This window comes from Labrus bergylta, chromosome 21 (genome assembly GCF_963930695.1).
Source record: "Labrus bergylta chromosome 21, fLabBer1.1, whole genome shotgun sequence".
In the NCBI taxonomy this organism is placed as follows: domain Eukaryota; kingdom Metazoa; phylum Chordata; class Actinopteri; order Labriformes; family Labridae; genus Labrus; species Labrus bergylta.
This window is the reverse complement of record NC_089215.1, coordinates 2,246,021-2,261,954: the sequence shown is the minus strand read 5'-3', so window position 1 is coordinate 2,261,954 and position 15,934 is coordinate 2,246,021. Positions and strand designations below refer to the sequence as shown.

Here is a 15,934-nt window from a genome sequence, read left to right as displayed (position 1 = left end):
AATAACCTCAGGCATACAGCTGAGCTCCACGGGACGGAGAGGGAGAGGAGGGGAAAATGTTGCTTCTGTTGCAGAATCAAATCTGGGCAGCATCAAATATTAACAGGGAGTTTGGACGCTGTGAAAGTTGACTTATCTGCAACAACAGTCAGCATCAAATTCTGTCTACAGACGTGCATCATGTTTTTGTTGTTCCTCAGGATTATTAAAACAAGCTTGACTCTCTTTACATTTGGTGCAGCGGTGAGGCATGGACCAAGGAGTAAAGTTTTATTTCTTTGGCTTTTCTGCCAAATACAGGACGGTGGACGGAGCCAGAGATCGAGGAGAGACAGAGAGAGCGGGGGATGACATGCGGGAGAGGAGCCACAGGTTGGATTTGAAACCGGGTCGAGTAGCTAATAAATAAAGGACTGTCCTGATTACAAACAAAGTTCATTGTGAAGAAACGTTGACTTGTTACCGTTCCTTTGAGCTGTTTGACTTTACTTTGGGATCCCTAACCACTTCCTGTTTCTGTGCTGAAGTTCATGTCCTAACCTTCCATCTAGCAGAAGCTCCTGACTTTATTTCAAAATAAAAGTACACAGCAAGCAAGTAAGTTACTCCCAGCTTTAGACGGTACAAAATTTCAAAATAAAAGCCTCACAATTTTTTATTTTAAAATGCAAAATAATGGAATTTCAAACTTAAAAATGCGATTAATCATGATTAACAATGGAAATTGAGAAATTAACCGTATTTAGATTTCCTAATCGTTTGACAGCCCTACATAAATTGTGTTGACATGTTTTAACTCTAGAAGTGATCACAGCTTCTACGAAGACGCCTCAACGAGTCATGAAAATATTGAAGAAAATTCAGACAGTTTTGGTAATATATCCTGACTACACAACGGTCTGGTAAAACATTAAATTCTGATTGGCTCTCCTGTCCTCTTTTCCTCTTATTCTTCACATTGGACACCTAATGAGTATCACAGCTAAATGTCTGTTCAATGTTCTACATTAATGCACAGCCGACATTGTATCAGAGGACATCTCAAATGTGTAACCATAGCAGCAGGGAGGCAATAAAATCCATTTTTCAAAATCACGCTGAAGAGTATGACAACTTTCATGCCGAGGAGAGAGAGAGGCGTAGAAGAGAGGAAAACATCATCTGGCCTGCTCTTTAATTCAGTCCATTAATTCTAGATAACGGACTCTTCATTATGCATTACCACGGTCTGGCAGAATCCTCCGTTCTGATTGGCTGCAGAGTCCATTTCTGATAATGCACACCTAAAGTCATTCAGGTAAATGTCTTTTGTTCACTATTCCACATTAATGCTTCCACATTTAACAAACCCAAAGAGATGCATTAAAGCCCCCGCAGACAGAAAAGGACATGTGTCACTTATTTACAACACAATCAATTGTAGTCCTAAAATTAACCTGCTGCTTTCAGGACTACATCGCCCATTCTTTTCTGCTAATGGACACTGAGCGGCTGCATATCATCAGCCTGTATCTGAAATGATTAAACATCACAGAAACACAATCAATGCCTTAGACCCCCGTGTTCACTTAGTGTTTTTCCTAGCAGAAAAGAGGGAGCGCTTGCATGAAGCGTTCACGTCCGTCCTGTCTCCATGACAACAGTCTGTTGACAACGGCCGCTGTATGACCGACACTGCTCCGTTACTTTTTACTGCATGTTTTATATTTGAGATTGTTTATTTCCCGATCATACACGGAGCAAAGAGGATGTGGGTACAAGAGACGATTTGTAGGACACAGAAATACCAAATATCAAACATTTGGAAAAGAGCGCGGGTGACATCAACAGCGCCTTTCTGAAAAGTTGAACTTTTTTCAACAGCCGCACAAAATAGGTGTTTGCCTGCTGCTGCTAACACTCTCTCCTCATTAAAAACAATTGGAAAAAATACACTGGAGTTTAGAAAAAAAACGCTAGTTGGACAGGGGGCATTATAGTTTCAATTATAGCTTGTAACTGGTTCAGCATCTTTACACGACCATGGGTGACTTTAACAGATCTTTTCCCCCCATTATGATGCCTTTAGAGAAGAAAAGGGGGTAATGTTTGTTTTAAAGAACATAAAAAGTGGTGACCATGAAGTATATTGCTGCTCTGGCCTCTTACATCATCTGTTTATTCCAACAGGCAACATCAAAATGAAGTCAGTGTGGAAGTACAAAAAACTGCAGTTCATCAAATGTCCACTTGAAGCTGCCTGCAAAATATTAAAATGTTTACAGCCTGCTACACTCAACGAGTTATTGTCTTTATCGGCACACGATGAACGAGGTGTTGTTGTTGTTGTTGTTGTTGTTGTTGTTGTTGTTGTTGTTGTTGTTGTTGTATGTTACATGATTTTTGTTGAGTCCTTTCCTCACCTCAAATATTTCCAACAGTTATCAAAGACAGAGAAATCGTTAATTTCATAACTGTAACGGGATGTGTCTTTTGTTGCGGCCGCCATGCCAGACACCACATGTTTATCGTTGCCGTGGAAACACCGGATGTTACCTCAGAGACCGCTGCATGAGGAAGTGTGAGCTGCTACTGGAAGCTGCCGTACTGTTGCTGTTTGTGCTGCTGTGATAAAAACGTCATGTAAATTATACTCTGATACATCAGCTCGTCTGTAAACACATTCTCTTCATCAGGTCGGTTTTGTTTGGTCGTCATGACTACGCTCATTTGGAGTTTGTTTTCATCGGTGGTAGCAGAGAGAATCACTCCCATGATTCCCCGCCAGCCTCGACATCATCTTTTTGTTATTGTTTTGATTGAGAGCCCCCTGGTGATTTACAAACTGATTTACAAACTGTGCCTTTAAAAGTTTATTTGAATCTCTTTGGAGAATACGTCAACTTCTACAAATGCTGCTGCACTCGTCTCTATGTTCACTAATTGAGCTCTATGCATTACACACACACATACAGTATATATACATGTTGTTCCTGCTGATTTGCATATCACAAAAGGCTGGGCGATTGGCCTTGGTGGATGCTTTGTGTGTCCTTGTTTGTAATAATTAAGATGCACACAGTCTGTTACAGTATAGGCGCTGTTATATACTGATTAATTCATCTGCACACAATGTTCTTGATTTTAACATTCGCTCTACAAAGTGTGTGAAGTTGTAGCGAAAGCTTTTTTTTAGTCCCCAACACAAAAAGTTATTTGACTTCTTTGAAGACAAAAGACAGAACTTGGAAATGTTTAGAATCTTTACTTAAAAATGTACTTTCTGGGACGCCAGTAGCTTAGAGGTTACTGCGAGAGCCACAAGTACGGAGGCTGTAGTCCTCAAAGCGGGCGGCCCAGGTTCAAATACGACCTGTGCATCCTTTCCTGCATGTTATTCCCTACTCTCTCTCTCCCTGATTTCTGACTCTATCCACTTCTCTACAATAAAGGCACAAAAAATACAATTAAAAAAAAAAAGTCTTTGTTTTTTTTAAATTTGTAATTTGATTCACTCTGCTACAGGGACACTTTCAATGGAGATGGCTCTCTCTTTGGAAGTTTTTATTGCATGTTATTAATGTCCAAGCATGCAGATATTTCTTTATCTCGCCTGAGTCAACAGAAGGGAGAACACTTTGTGAACAGCCGAGTTTACTGGCAGAAGAATATTTGTAGAGAAATAAACAACGCAGCCGCCTTTTGTGTAAATCCTCTGGGAATACACCGTACCAACAACAGAGAGAGAGAGTGTGTGTGTGTGTGTGTGTGTGTGTGCTGATTAAAAGACTCAAGAAGGAGGTAAGTAAATAAAAAATAAAGGTAAACGGCTGCGAGCATCAGTCAGACTCATTCAGTCCTGGAGGCTCATTGAGACGAAGATGGATGTTGGTCACCTTCACCTACTTGCTTCATCAACGTCACCGAGTTGGCAGCAAATGAGAGCTGTTAGCCTTGAGCGCTGGCTTTACACACAATACTGAGCATAAGGTGTACGGACAATCAGGGGCCTGGCAGACGACCAAATCCCCTTCATCAAACGCTCGACGCTCCATATGTGAAGCTGAGACTGTAAATGGAGCTACAATACAAATATTGGAGTGTAATGGAGAAGTTAATGAACACACCAGGGACATCAAAATCCATCATAAACACTTTGTGATTAATTTGTCCAACTGGCTTTGAATGACACTGAGCTGTTTTCTAAATGTTGTGTGAGGATAGATGTCACCTTCTCTGACATGTTTCACACCGTTGTGATTTGATTCATCATGAGTTTGCAGCCACTTTTTAAGATGATGAATGACGTGTAAGAAAACAAGAAAACGGGTTCAGTACCTTCCTCCTCTTCCGGGCCTGCGGATGATTCTGTCCGTCCTGAGCTTTGCCCAGCAGGTCCGGGAACACGAGGGGTTTGAGCGAGCGGGAGCGCGGGGTTCTGGGATAGCGGAACGGGTCCATCATCCGGAAGTCTCTCCCGTAGCGCACGGTGCAGAGCGAGCGAGAGCGTAGGCGCCCCGCAGAGTGCAGGCTGTTAACACCGATCATGGTCGGAGGCGAGGCGAGGGCGCATGGATCAACACACACACACACACAAAAAACAAAAAACTGGGGCTTCAAGTGCAAGAAACACAAAGAGACAAAAATACTGGAGGAGGATCCGTGCAAATGCAGATGATTCAGTTCTTCTTCTTCTTTCTGCTGCGGGAGAAAAAAGTTGATCCAAAAGAAGAAGAGTGAAATGAGGCTCGTCTGATGCGTCCAAGAGATCAGCTGGAAGTGAAGTCAGCTGTTACGGGAAGCAGCCGGCGATCAGCGGAGACGCAGAGGGAGGCGACACATCGTCAGGGCGGGCTGTCAGTGGACCGAGCTATCAGCAGGCATCAAACCCCCCCAACAGTCACAGCTCTGAACGTCTTGATCAACGCCCACCAGGCAACACGGGGTTGCCCACTTTACACTGAATTATTGATAAAGCAGCCCATGTATTAAACATTCTCCTTTCTGCTGCAAGTCGCCGAGAAGACAGGAGGACTATTTCTTCTTCTTCTGCAGGTCCAATAAATCCAGTTTGTTCCCCTCAGGAGAGTCTGTGAAGTTTAAATGGGAATAAAACTGAACAATAAGGAAGTTCAATGTGTAATATCTCCAGAAGAACGCCCCCCTCTCTCTCTCTCTCCTCTCTCTCTCTCTCTCTCTCTCTCTCTCTCTGAGTGGTCTCAACAGGACACACCGCTCTGCCAAGTTACCCAAAGGTGACACCTGTCCAGATGCCACCTTTTAGCAAAGAGCCCCGTGATTACAGACACACACACACACACACACTCTCACAGATGGTATGAAAGACTTGCAGAGGTGTGAACGAACAGGCAGCATGAAACAGATGGGTGCGAAATGCGGAAATGAGGAGGTAGAAAAAAAGAAAAAGAAAGAAAGGCAAACAAAAAATATTTTTTTTGTGCTTATAAGACGTCAAAGATACACAAAAAAAAGACACACACACAATAGAGGGAGATACAGAGGGGTGGGTGGGAGTTAGGGAGGGAGGGAGGGAGGGATGGTTGCCCTCGGACTTCGGAGCAAGGATTCCAAATGTAACAAAACAGAAAAATGTAGAAGAAGAAAATACAAAAAAAAACTAAAAAAACGAGGAGTGAATCTGAGATGCTGCTCAGAGAAAGGCGTCCTGTTGCTCCTGCTGTAAAATGGATCCCATCAGTTTGACAGTCAGGATTTTTACTCGCTCACTTCTTCTTTCCTCCACGTCTGTCAGTCCATGTGCGGCGGTCCGCTTGAATATTTGACTCCTTTTTTCCCTCCTCCTCATCTACGTGATGCCCTTCTTCTCCCAGCCTGGATTCTCCCTCTCTCACTCTCGGGTGTTTGAGGGGGTAAAAAAAAAAATTTAAAATCCCACTTTCCCCGCTCCTGATTGACTGATTTTTTAAAACCGCTCCTTGTCTTCATTCATGGACGCTCGGTTTTTATCAATCTGTTGCAATCTTTTCCCTTTGAATCCAGCAGCCTTTTTTTCCGTCTCCGTGGCGATGCTGCTGCGTTCGCTGCGGAGGAGGAGGAGGAGAGGAGGAGAGGAGGCGAGAGCTGGCTGCCTGAATCGCGGAGTGAACGAGAGGCTGATGGGGACAGCGCTCTTCCTCTCTCTCTCTCTCTCTCTCTCTCTCTGCCTCGCTCTCCCTTCACTTTCGTCAATGCGTAGCTCCCCCTTCCTCCCTCCTTCTCTCAGTCATTGCCAGCAAATCACAGCCTCCCAACTGCCTCCTCAGTGGAACACACACACACACACACACACACACACACACACACACACACACACACACACACACACACACACACACACACACACACACACACACACACACACACAGGCACATTTTTTTTAATAAAAAATACTCGCAATGTAAATTAGTATTCTGCTGCTGTCTTTGGAGGAGCGACTGGGAGGTAAGAGGAGAGAGAAACATGCAAAGACTCAGCAGCACGGGGACGGTGTGAGGAGGTGTGTCCTCAAAAGTGTGTGTGTGTATTCATCAGCACTGCTGCTCCTGTTTGAAAGGAATAGTTCAACGATCCGACGAATTAAACCCACTGGATTTCTATGAGGGAGAGTCACAGATCTGTGGTAGGAGAATCATTCAGAAGCGTCTGTTAAAATCCTCTTAATGATGAATCACTTTGACCTTTCACCCTACAGTTCCTGCTCAGGCCCTTATGACTTCTTTCTGTGTCTGCAGTAACACCTCACCTGCCTACAAACCTGCCTACCTGCATGCACTCATTGCACATGACTCGTGTTTTCTCATTCATGGTGACAAATTCAGACTGTTGCGATGTGTTTATTGTGAATGCTTGGATTAGGATGAATGCTCGTTGGTTTGCAAGGACAACGGCACACTGCATCCTCTGCACTATACGCCCTTTCCGCTAATAAAAGGAATAGAATAGAATAGAATAGATGTTTATTGCCATTTGCACAGGTACAGGACAGTACAGGTACATGGGAATTTTTGTGTGTTTCTCCCTGAGTCAGCTTCTACAAAAAAGTTAAAATTATATATAAAATAGAATTATAAGAACAAAAGAGTAGAAAAGTACAAATAAAAAAAAAAAATAAGTTGTAGCAACAGGTAAGTGAATTAAAATAAACTGTACAGAAGCTATACACTGATTAAAGCTGAGGGGGGGAACACTGTACAATGAAATGAAAATATAAATATGTTTCCTTGTCTCTACTTTCTACATCTTTTATTGCACCTCAGGTTATTGCCCACATATTCTTCACATTATATAATAACGTGCACATTCATGTTTTGGGCGAGTGGTGTATACATTTTTTCCAAGTTGGATTCGGCGCAAAATCAGGCCTAAAATCGTCTTAGTGTGTAGCCAGCATTGAGAAGTAGATTTTCTGCGTTCCTTTGTCCAAACACAAATGTGACTCTTTGACTAAATATTATTTTTTCCACTTCCCATCTGCACAGCTGTCCCAAGAGTCAGCCTCTAGTTGGACACTTTATTGACCTCAATTTTTTAAATTGCACCTTTAATGTTTGCACTGACTGTTATTTAATGTATGTTTTTTGATAATTTTATTCTTTTTAAACATTGCTAAAAAAATGTGTTTCATCTAGGGGTTTTCTTAAAATCTTTTTTTCAGGTTAATATATATGTATGGGAGGGGGGAGGGGGGGGGGCGTCGGTTTTGTGGTTTAATTTGTAACAAATGTTTCATGGCATGTACGTCTTAGTAACCTGCTACTGGATGCTTTTGAATTTCCCTCGGGATCAATAAAGTATCTATTTATCTATCTAAATAAAACAAACTGAGCTGGAAGATGCTAAAGTGCATCATATTTTTCTCAGGTGTTGAAAGGCTAGAGGTGTAACAAAGTGAAGGTTTTATTCTAGTACATGTGTGTGCTGAATTCTCTAAAGAAAAATCTTGTTAATTAAGAGTATTTAGGTCGACCTGAGGAAGCAGAGAAGGCAAAACAAATACATATAAAGAAATGGTCAGTCTTCTTGTTTGCTTCTGTAGGTCAACATGAAAAATCAATAATAACTGTGCCTGCTTCACGTGTTATAAACTCCAGCAGAGTACATGTAAACACTTAAAAAAACAGTAATATGTCTACACACGACCCTCCGTTTATCACAGCACACATTACAGATCTATGACTCCTTCAAATCCTTTGCAGTAAATCCAGAAAAACAAACACTGTACAGTTTACGATGAGTAGAGAGGAAACAGAGAGATTGAGTCTGACAGAGACCTTTGCTTTAAAAGATAAACGAATGGGTCCCCACCCCCAAAGAGAAATTGACCAAATAGAATTATTGACTTCCCAGTGAGTGAATGTGGAGCTGCAGGAGTGTGACAGGAGATTTAATGACTGTGTCAGTCTGAGACGACAGACATCGATTACATTGTTTTTTCAGTGATCTATATTCTGAAGGAAGCAGAGCATTCAGCGCTCAGTTTCACACTGTTATCCTACATTTATATTAAGAGGACTTAAGTAGGGGCGCTGGTAGCCTAGTGGTTAGTGCGCACGCCCCCGTGTATGGAGGGTAAGGTCCTCCGACATGTGTCTAGGGTTCCAATCTGACCTATGACCCCTTTCCCGCATGTCATTCCCCACTCTCCACTCCACGATTTCTGAGTCTATCCACTGTCCTAGTTCTCAAATGAAGGCATAAAAAGCCCCAAAATAAACCTTTAAAAACAAAAGAAATCCACTTCACCATGTTCCTCTAACTCTAACATGTGTCTCTAGTCTACAAACCCCCCAATGATGAGAAAAGTCCATATTCTCTGTCTTTCACCTGCTCCACTTTTCAGAAAATGTTTGCTCAAACAGGACGTTTTGGAGGTTTTCCCTTCATGACATCACAAAGGGCAGTAGCCCCTCCCCCAGGTGGGTGACATTCCCACAGCTAGGTGTTTGTTCTGAACCTCTGAGTCTGCCTTCTCACCGTAAACAATAGGACATGGAGAGAGAAAGCACAGAGTACACCCAAGCCCTTCCAGAGAGGGGGCGTGGTCAGACACAGCTCATTTACATATTTAAAGGTCCAAACACAGAAACAGCCTGTTCTGAGCAGGGCTGAAATAGAGGGGTTTATAGGCATGATCAAATACAGGATCAGAGTGGATTTAGAACAAGAAACTTCACACACACGTTTTGAGGAGCTCTGAGACTTATTTAAACTTTTAGAAAAGGAGTATGATATGTCACCTTTAAGAGCATGCGTAGGGAAGTGCTAAAGATTATTTCCACTGTTCAAAAAAAGGTATGATTAAGCGATTGTCAGACTTTGAATTTGTGAGAAACTGTCCTCATTGACACAAACTGGAGCAACAAAGAAACAATGGCACTGGAGCCGAAGATGCCGTCTGTTCACCTCCGCAGCCTCAAGGTCCTCATTTTATTATCTGTTAAATAATGATGATTGAGAAAATGATTGGCTGTTTTCTGCCTTTTTCTATTTAAATTCAAAGTTTTCTTGTCAATGTTTATTCAGCTGTGTTTTCAGATTGCTGTGTTCATTCTGGGAAACGAGATTAATCAGAGGAAATTCCTTCAAAATGGGCAACAACGTCCGATCGACTCAAAGATGACCTCATTAATGGTCACTTTGATCTCTCAAAACATGTTTTTGTCCACTCTTCAAGAATTCATAAAGCTACTCAGGACAGGATTTCACACAGATCTGAGGCCTGTAGTTCGTCAGCTCTGGTCTGAATCATGGACCTATTTATTACATGGTTACATCATTAATATAAGTTTGTGATGTGCGAGGGAGATGCTCCCTAATTAGTCGGAATTTCTTGCAATCAAAAATCCCGGATGTAAACAAAGACTAGCTGACTCCTGTCTTGCTGCGGCTGCTCTGAAGACACTTTACAATTACTCACAACAGACTTAAGATGTGAGGCCTCTTTTAGTCCACATCCTGGGCTTCCTGTACCTGCATGAGATGCTACCACTTGAGTTTTTTAATATCTTAGAGAAAGTCCAATCATTCTCACTCTCTGTTGCATTTTGTCTGTGATGATTTCAGAGTTTTCAGAGTCCTATCTTCAGTTTGTTTACATCGCCCGGACAGCCGGCTGACTCCTCCCCTCATGTATAAAAGTTGTTTAATTGAGGGACTAGAGAAAAGAAGAATAACATACTGTACTCACTGCTTAACTGTGTTTCTAGATCACGCTCATTTCAGGTAAATTTACATGCAGTGTGAAGATACCAGCAGAATAAAGATCGCTAGCATTAGCATGCTAACACAACAATGCAGCGCGAGTTGTTTTGGTTTCATGCTGGTGCTCAAGGGCGACATCTGCTGGATCAAAAAAAATCGCATATAAAGCCTTTAAGACTCTTGTGTTTATAATGTTGGTGCAAACTCTCCTGCGTGATGTGGGCCGATTAAATGTAATCATTTTGAATATTTAAATAAATAATTTTTCCCAGCTAAAGTTACACCGTCATTTTGTTCACCTGTAACCTTCCGCTCTGATAGTTGGCTGAGGCTTTAAACTGAGCGGTGTTGATTCCAGTTTAATACTTCATGAACGTTGAAACCTTTGTGTACCTGTGAGCGTCTTTGTTGACTAACCGACCACACTGACATTGCTCCTGCTCTCCCTCTAAATTTAAAATGCAATGATCAAAGTTTAACGATGGCTGAGGCTGTCAAAGACAAAAAGAAGAAGAAGAACAAGAAGAACAAGAAGAAGAAAGAGTCCCTCCCTCGTGGCCAGTGTCTGTTTGTTTTTTTCTTGACATGTGACATCAGGGCGGACGTGTGCCGGGTGCTGTGACTCTATCAGGACGGAAGAGAAAAGGGAACATCTATCCCGACATGACAGCACAACCGAAAACAACCTGCATGAAGGGTGGATTTTCTGGTGAAGGGGGTAAAAGCTGTCGTGTTAGCTGCTGTCACTTTCCATCCGTCTGCCTTTTGGTCCCTCACATCACTTACTCTGAGGGAAAGCTGCAGCGTGTGGTTTAAAGCTCAACACACCAGCTGATCATGTGATGATAATTCATGCCTCTTGGATGGCCGAGGCAGCAGCGTTAAAACCTTCCAGCCGAGACTTCTTTTTACACTGTGCTGCATTGTTTACAATCCGGGAGCAACTTTTGGAACAATTTGACACAATTCTTTTCTAAACACACATTCGGGACCCACAGAAAACAGCTTCACCGCCTAGCAGTTGAGAACCACTGATCTAGAACAGCATGCAGATGTATGTTTAGAGGGATCAATAAACGGTCGTTAGGTTTCCATCAGTCGCAGCCAGGATTTAATTACTGTCCAGATTCAATACATAGAGAGCTGTCTCCCCCCTCCTCTCTAGAGTGGATGCTCACTCAGGTCACCATGTGGTGGACTCTGAAGCTTCAGTGTTTATCCAGCTCTGCATGGGTCTGTAAACCTTTCTGTGTTCTAACCTCTCTCCATTTTTCAAAAGCATCTCCAATATTGATCCTAGTTTGAGCACGTTTCTGCTCGTGGAGCTTATTAGAAACATGCAGAGGCTTTTTAGGTCGGGTACAATCACTTCTATCTGAACCACTTCTCTTGACCGCTTCCATCGCTGCAACACCTGTTGACCTGATAACTGCTCTCATATCTGGCAAACTGAGGGGCGTCCAAAACGGCCGTGTGGAGGGGGTTGCCTTAGAACCGCCTACCTTCTCTGGTCCAAACAAATCCAGATCATTCAGGAGCAGAATCTAAAGTTAGAAGGAGGACATACTGGCTGCTGCATTGTTGTCAGAGAAGCCAGCACTTCAACATAGCATGTTTCCTTAATGTCTGATCAGATAGTAAGATACCTTTATTATTTCAGTCAGGAGATATCTTACAGATTGGACCTTTAAGAAATGCTTTAAATTGCCAAAAAATGAAATTAGACACAGCTAAGAATAAAATAGTTTGGTGATAACTGAAGCCCCGGAGCACTACCAACAGACTACAAATGGAAGACAAAACACTTCAAATACTTAAATCGAGACCCCAGATACAGATTTAGAAAAGCAGAATATGTGAAATAAGATTAAAAGAATAAAAAACCAACAAGAGCGCCTTTGAGCAAAGCACTTGAACGCAGCATTACTCAGAAGAAGAGCAAGAAAAGAACCGGGGAAACACCTGAGAACCAAAACCAAACCAAAAGAGAAAATGTATTTGATGTGCTCTTATTACATATAATGCACTCTATGAGTCCCCCCCCCCCCCCCCCGTCTGCTGTCAGTCTCCCCTCTCACTCAATATTTCACGTCCTGTCTGAATCTCTCCCTCCGTCACTCGTGGAGCGTCCCGACAGCTCGGGGAGACGGGGGAGTTTATCCAGAGCCGCCACACTTCTCTGCTGACCGGAGCAGCTGTCTCTTTTTTCACATCCTCTCTCTCTCTCTCTCTCTCTCTCACTCTCTCTCTCTCTCTCTCTCCCCCCTCAGTTTGCACTATGTGTTTGTTTTTTTTTATCTTTGGAGTAAAAATGTGTGAGATTTGTATTTTGGTTGATGCATGTTTTCCTTCGCTGCTTCTGCGATCAGTGAAGCAGATTCTGAGTTGGAGGAAATATCAGAATGAAGATTTGATATCCAATTGAAAACCTTTTCATTTTTTATCTTAATTTATTGGATTTATAGATTTATAACGATCAATATACTGTATGAATGATAGTATGAAATATTCATAAATGAACAAAAAATCTGCTCTTTTAAGTTCAGAAAATCACATTTGAAAAATCAAAACTTTTACCATATAACCCGTCCTTTGACAGCTGTGTGAACACATTTTGGATTTTGGGGCGGAGTGGAGGAGAGGCGGAGGGGAGGAGGGGAGGAGGGGAGGAGGGGAAGCCGTGCGCTGAAGGGACAGCTTTGTTTTGGTTTCAGAAACTGGTGCTAAAATGCGACATCTACTGGAGAGCTGCAAACTGAACATTTAAAATTTAAACTAATTTAAGCCTCTTGATCAAACGCCCACCACATCGGATCATTTGTTATTTTATGTCGTCCCTTTGATCAGCTGTTAAAATAGTTTTTGTTCCCAATTCCCACTTTTCTTTGACCCTTATATCGTTATCCTGAGATTCATTCATAAATTCTTTAAATAAGACATTTTTTGCCGCCGGGTAGACTATGTTTGGAGGCTGGGGTCCTCATCGCAGCGGGCAGGCGGCCGTGGGTTCGATTCTGACCTCAACATTTTCCTGCACGTCATCCTCCACTCTTCCCCTCTGACACATCTAAAATCTTTCTTTGTTTTCTCTCCTTCCTCACTCAGACACGACCTGCTAGCCTCCCCCCCGACTCCTGAGGGCCGACACATCCATACCAGACCGACAAGCAGCAAGCGACACACACCAGAGAGAGAGAGAACGATTTCTCCCCCCGACTCATTTACAAAAAAAAACACCAAATAAGTCATCTGTCTTTTCCCCTCGCCATGAACGCCGCTGCGCAGTCGATAACATCAGTAAAACCTAATTACTGTTTGAACAGCGTCGGTTCAGCGTCTCATTGAGCCGTGCAACATTTTCATTTCAGCAGAATTTGTTCTCCTGCTCCAACGCGGGCTGGTAACCTACTTCAGTGCATCATTAGCTCCCTCTTCAAGCTGTAAGCCCTGAGCGGAGCAGAGGAGAGAGACAGAGAGGGGGGGGGGGGGGGGGTGCAGACCTCTGTATCTCCGAGCCTCACAATAAAGGAACAAAGTTTCCTCCACAGCAGCAGTTTGGGCCTGCAGCCAGAGCTACAAACTCTGCAGGGAGCTCCACAGCAGCCATGTTCTCTGAGCACGCTGCTCACAGAGCGGCGGTGATGAAGGCTTAACGGCTTACTGCAGCAATCGGGAGCACTCGTCTCAATCTTCTTTTTTTTCTTCTTTTCTCGTGTTAATTGCCCACAGACACTGAGCCACTCATCAGTTATGGACACTTTTGGGCCTGAATGCTGCAGTGCAGAGAAAACAGCTGATATGATCTGCAGAGTGTTCGACGACGGAGAGGAGGAGGAAGTCACAGAAATAAACAAACAAAGAGGGTTCATTACGAGAGAGAGGACGTGCTACAGAGAGTCTTTGATTCACACATTTTACAGCACAATGTTGTGAGAGTATTGTAGAAAAACTTTGACTTCCTCTTTTCCTAAATTTAATTCAACTCAAACTTTAAAAGCGACTCGAGGTCCAGATAAGAAAACAATAGAAATCATAAAAAGACCGAACTGTAGAGCAACGAGTTTTACTAAAGCACAGAAAAAGTTCAGTTTATGTAAAGTACAATAAATACAGACACACATACATACATATATATACAGTATATATACACATACTAGAGTCTGACTGATATGGGATTTTTTGGGGCCGATAATAGGAAAAGAAAAAAATCTGATATAAGCCGATATCTGTCTTTGATCTGTCTTCGATCTTTAGAGATAGACAGATATAGATAAACACATTTATGGTCGTGGAAAAGATCTATAATGAAGACAAGATGGCCACTCAACTGGAAAGTAACTGAGCATGTACGTGCATCACCGCCTGACGCTCTGCAGAGTGATGATGCTTGTTGTAAGCCATATGGCGCCCTCTGCTGGTGAAAGAGAACTGCTAGTGTAATAGAGTGAAACTCTAATTAAATGCTTTTGGACTGGTGAATAAATCGAGTAATATCGGAGCATATCTATGATGAAATTAGCCGATACTGAGCGTCACTGGATACGCTAATATCAGCTATCGCATTAATCGGTTAAAATGCAAAGTTTTTAGATCGCTAGACATTTCTAATTTGTCCTTAGTTAGGCTTTTAGGAAATAACAGATGATACAACAACACAATCTGAAATCACTGAAAACAAAAAGACAAGTCAGACAGCTGATTTTGTTCTAGCTAAAGGGCTCAGACAGTTTAGCACCACTGCAGTGTTTTTAAAGCCTCGACATATGGCACATCCTTAAATGATCACACTGTACTGTGGGCGACGAGAAACGCAGCCAACACTGTTGCAGATCTCTGACATTAAAGGGGACATATTATCCCCCTCCTCCACCTTTTCAAACAGCCCCCCTGTGGTCTACATGAAACATCTGTGCTGTGCTTTGGTCAAAATATAACATGAATCAAGCACCAGAGGAGGTTTGTGACCCTGTAGAAACCAGCTCTCTCAGAACGCTCTGTTTTGGTGTGTGTATCTCTTTAAATGTAATGACCCACCCGCCCCAGAGAGACAGGCCGGGGGTGGAGTCCATGAGTGGAGATACCAGGGGAGGGGATTTTTTATTTTTTACTAGAATCCCACTGTGACATCACAAGGAGAGCACATTAGAAACAGAGCATTTTTCTCTGTGTTGTAAGACTTATGCAGACCACAAACAAAGACAGGGGTTGGGTTTATTTCACATTTTGTGGGTCAGTAGACACTCAGGTTACCCAAATAAATGTTCCAAGAATACTGTAGAAGTGGATTATTCATAATATGTCCCCTTTAAACAACTTTGAAATCATGCAGGGAATGAATAAAGCGCATATCGTTCATCCTCAGGGAACCCTGACGTTAAACATCAGGACTGATTGACGGACCTTTACAACTTGCTGGTTTTCAACAGAACAAGAGATAAGAGACAGAAAGAGTGACAGAAGGACGACAGAGAACTGAAGGAAAGTTGTGACAGAAACACAATGAGCGCGATGACGCCGTGTCAAAATGGTGACAGAGAAAACAAGTGCTGGGACGATGAGGGGGGGGGGAGGGGTGGAGGGGGGGATACACGCTAAATGTGTGCGGCGCTGTTGTTGTGCAGAAAGAGCGAAATGAGACAGAGTGAGGGATTCTTGTGGCTCCCTCCTAAATGTATTTACAGCAAACACAGACAGCAGACACGAGAGGGGGAAATAGGAGAGAAAGAGAATGAGA

At 42.8% G+C, this 15,934-nt stretch overlaps 2 protein-coding genes across 3 annotated transcripts in view; one reads left to right on the top strand and one right to left on the bottom strand.

Moving 5' to 3' along the window:
* chad (chondroadherin) overlaps positions 1–15,934 on the top strand; it is a 228,688-nt gene that overhangs the window by 148,334 nt on the left and 64,420 nt on the right. Inside the window, exon 5 of one of the 2 annotated variants that reach the window (XM_065949995.1) lies at positions 8,871–8,941. The exons of the other annotated variant lie outside the window; for it this stretch is intronic. The gene's annotated coding sequence lies outside the window, so the exon portion shown is untranslated. Of the gene's footprint in view, positions 1–8,870; positions 8,942–15,934 lie in introns of those variants that run through there. 2 annotated transcript variants of the gene reach the window in all.
* The window catches only part of LOC110002839 (PH and SEC7 domain-containing protein 1), a 75,149-nt gene that overhangs the window by 25,434 nt on the left and 33,781 nt on the right, over positions 1–15,934 (bottom strand).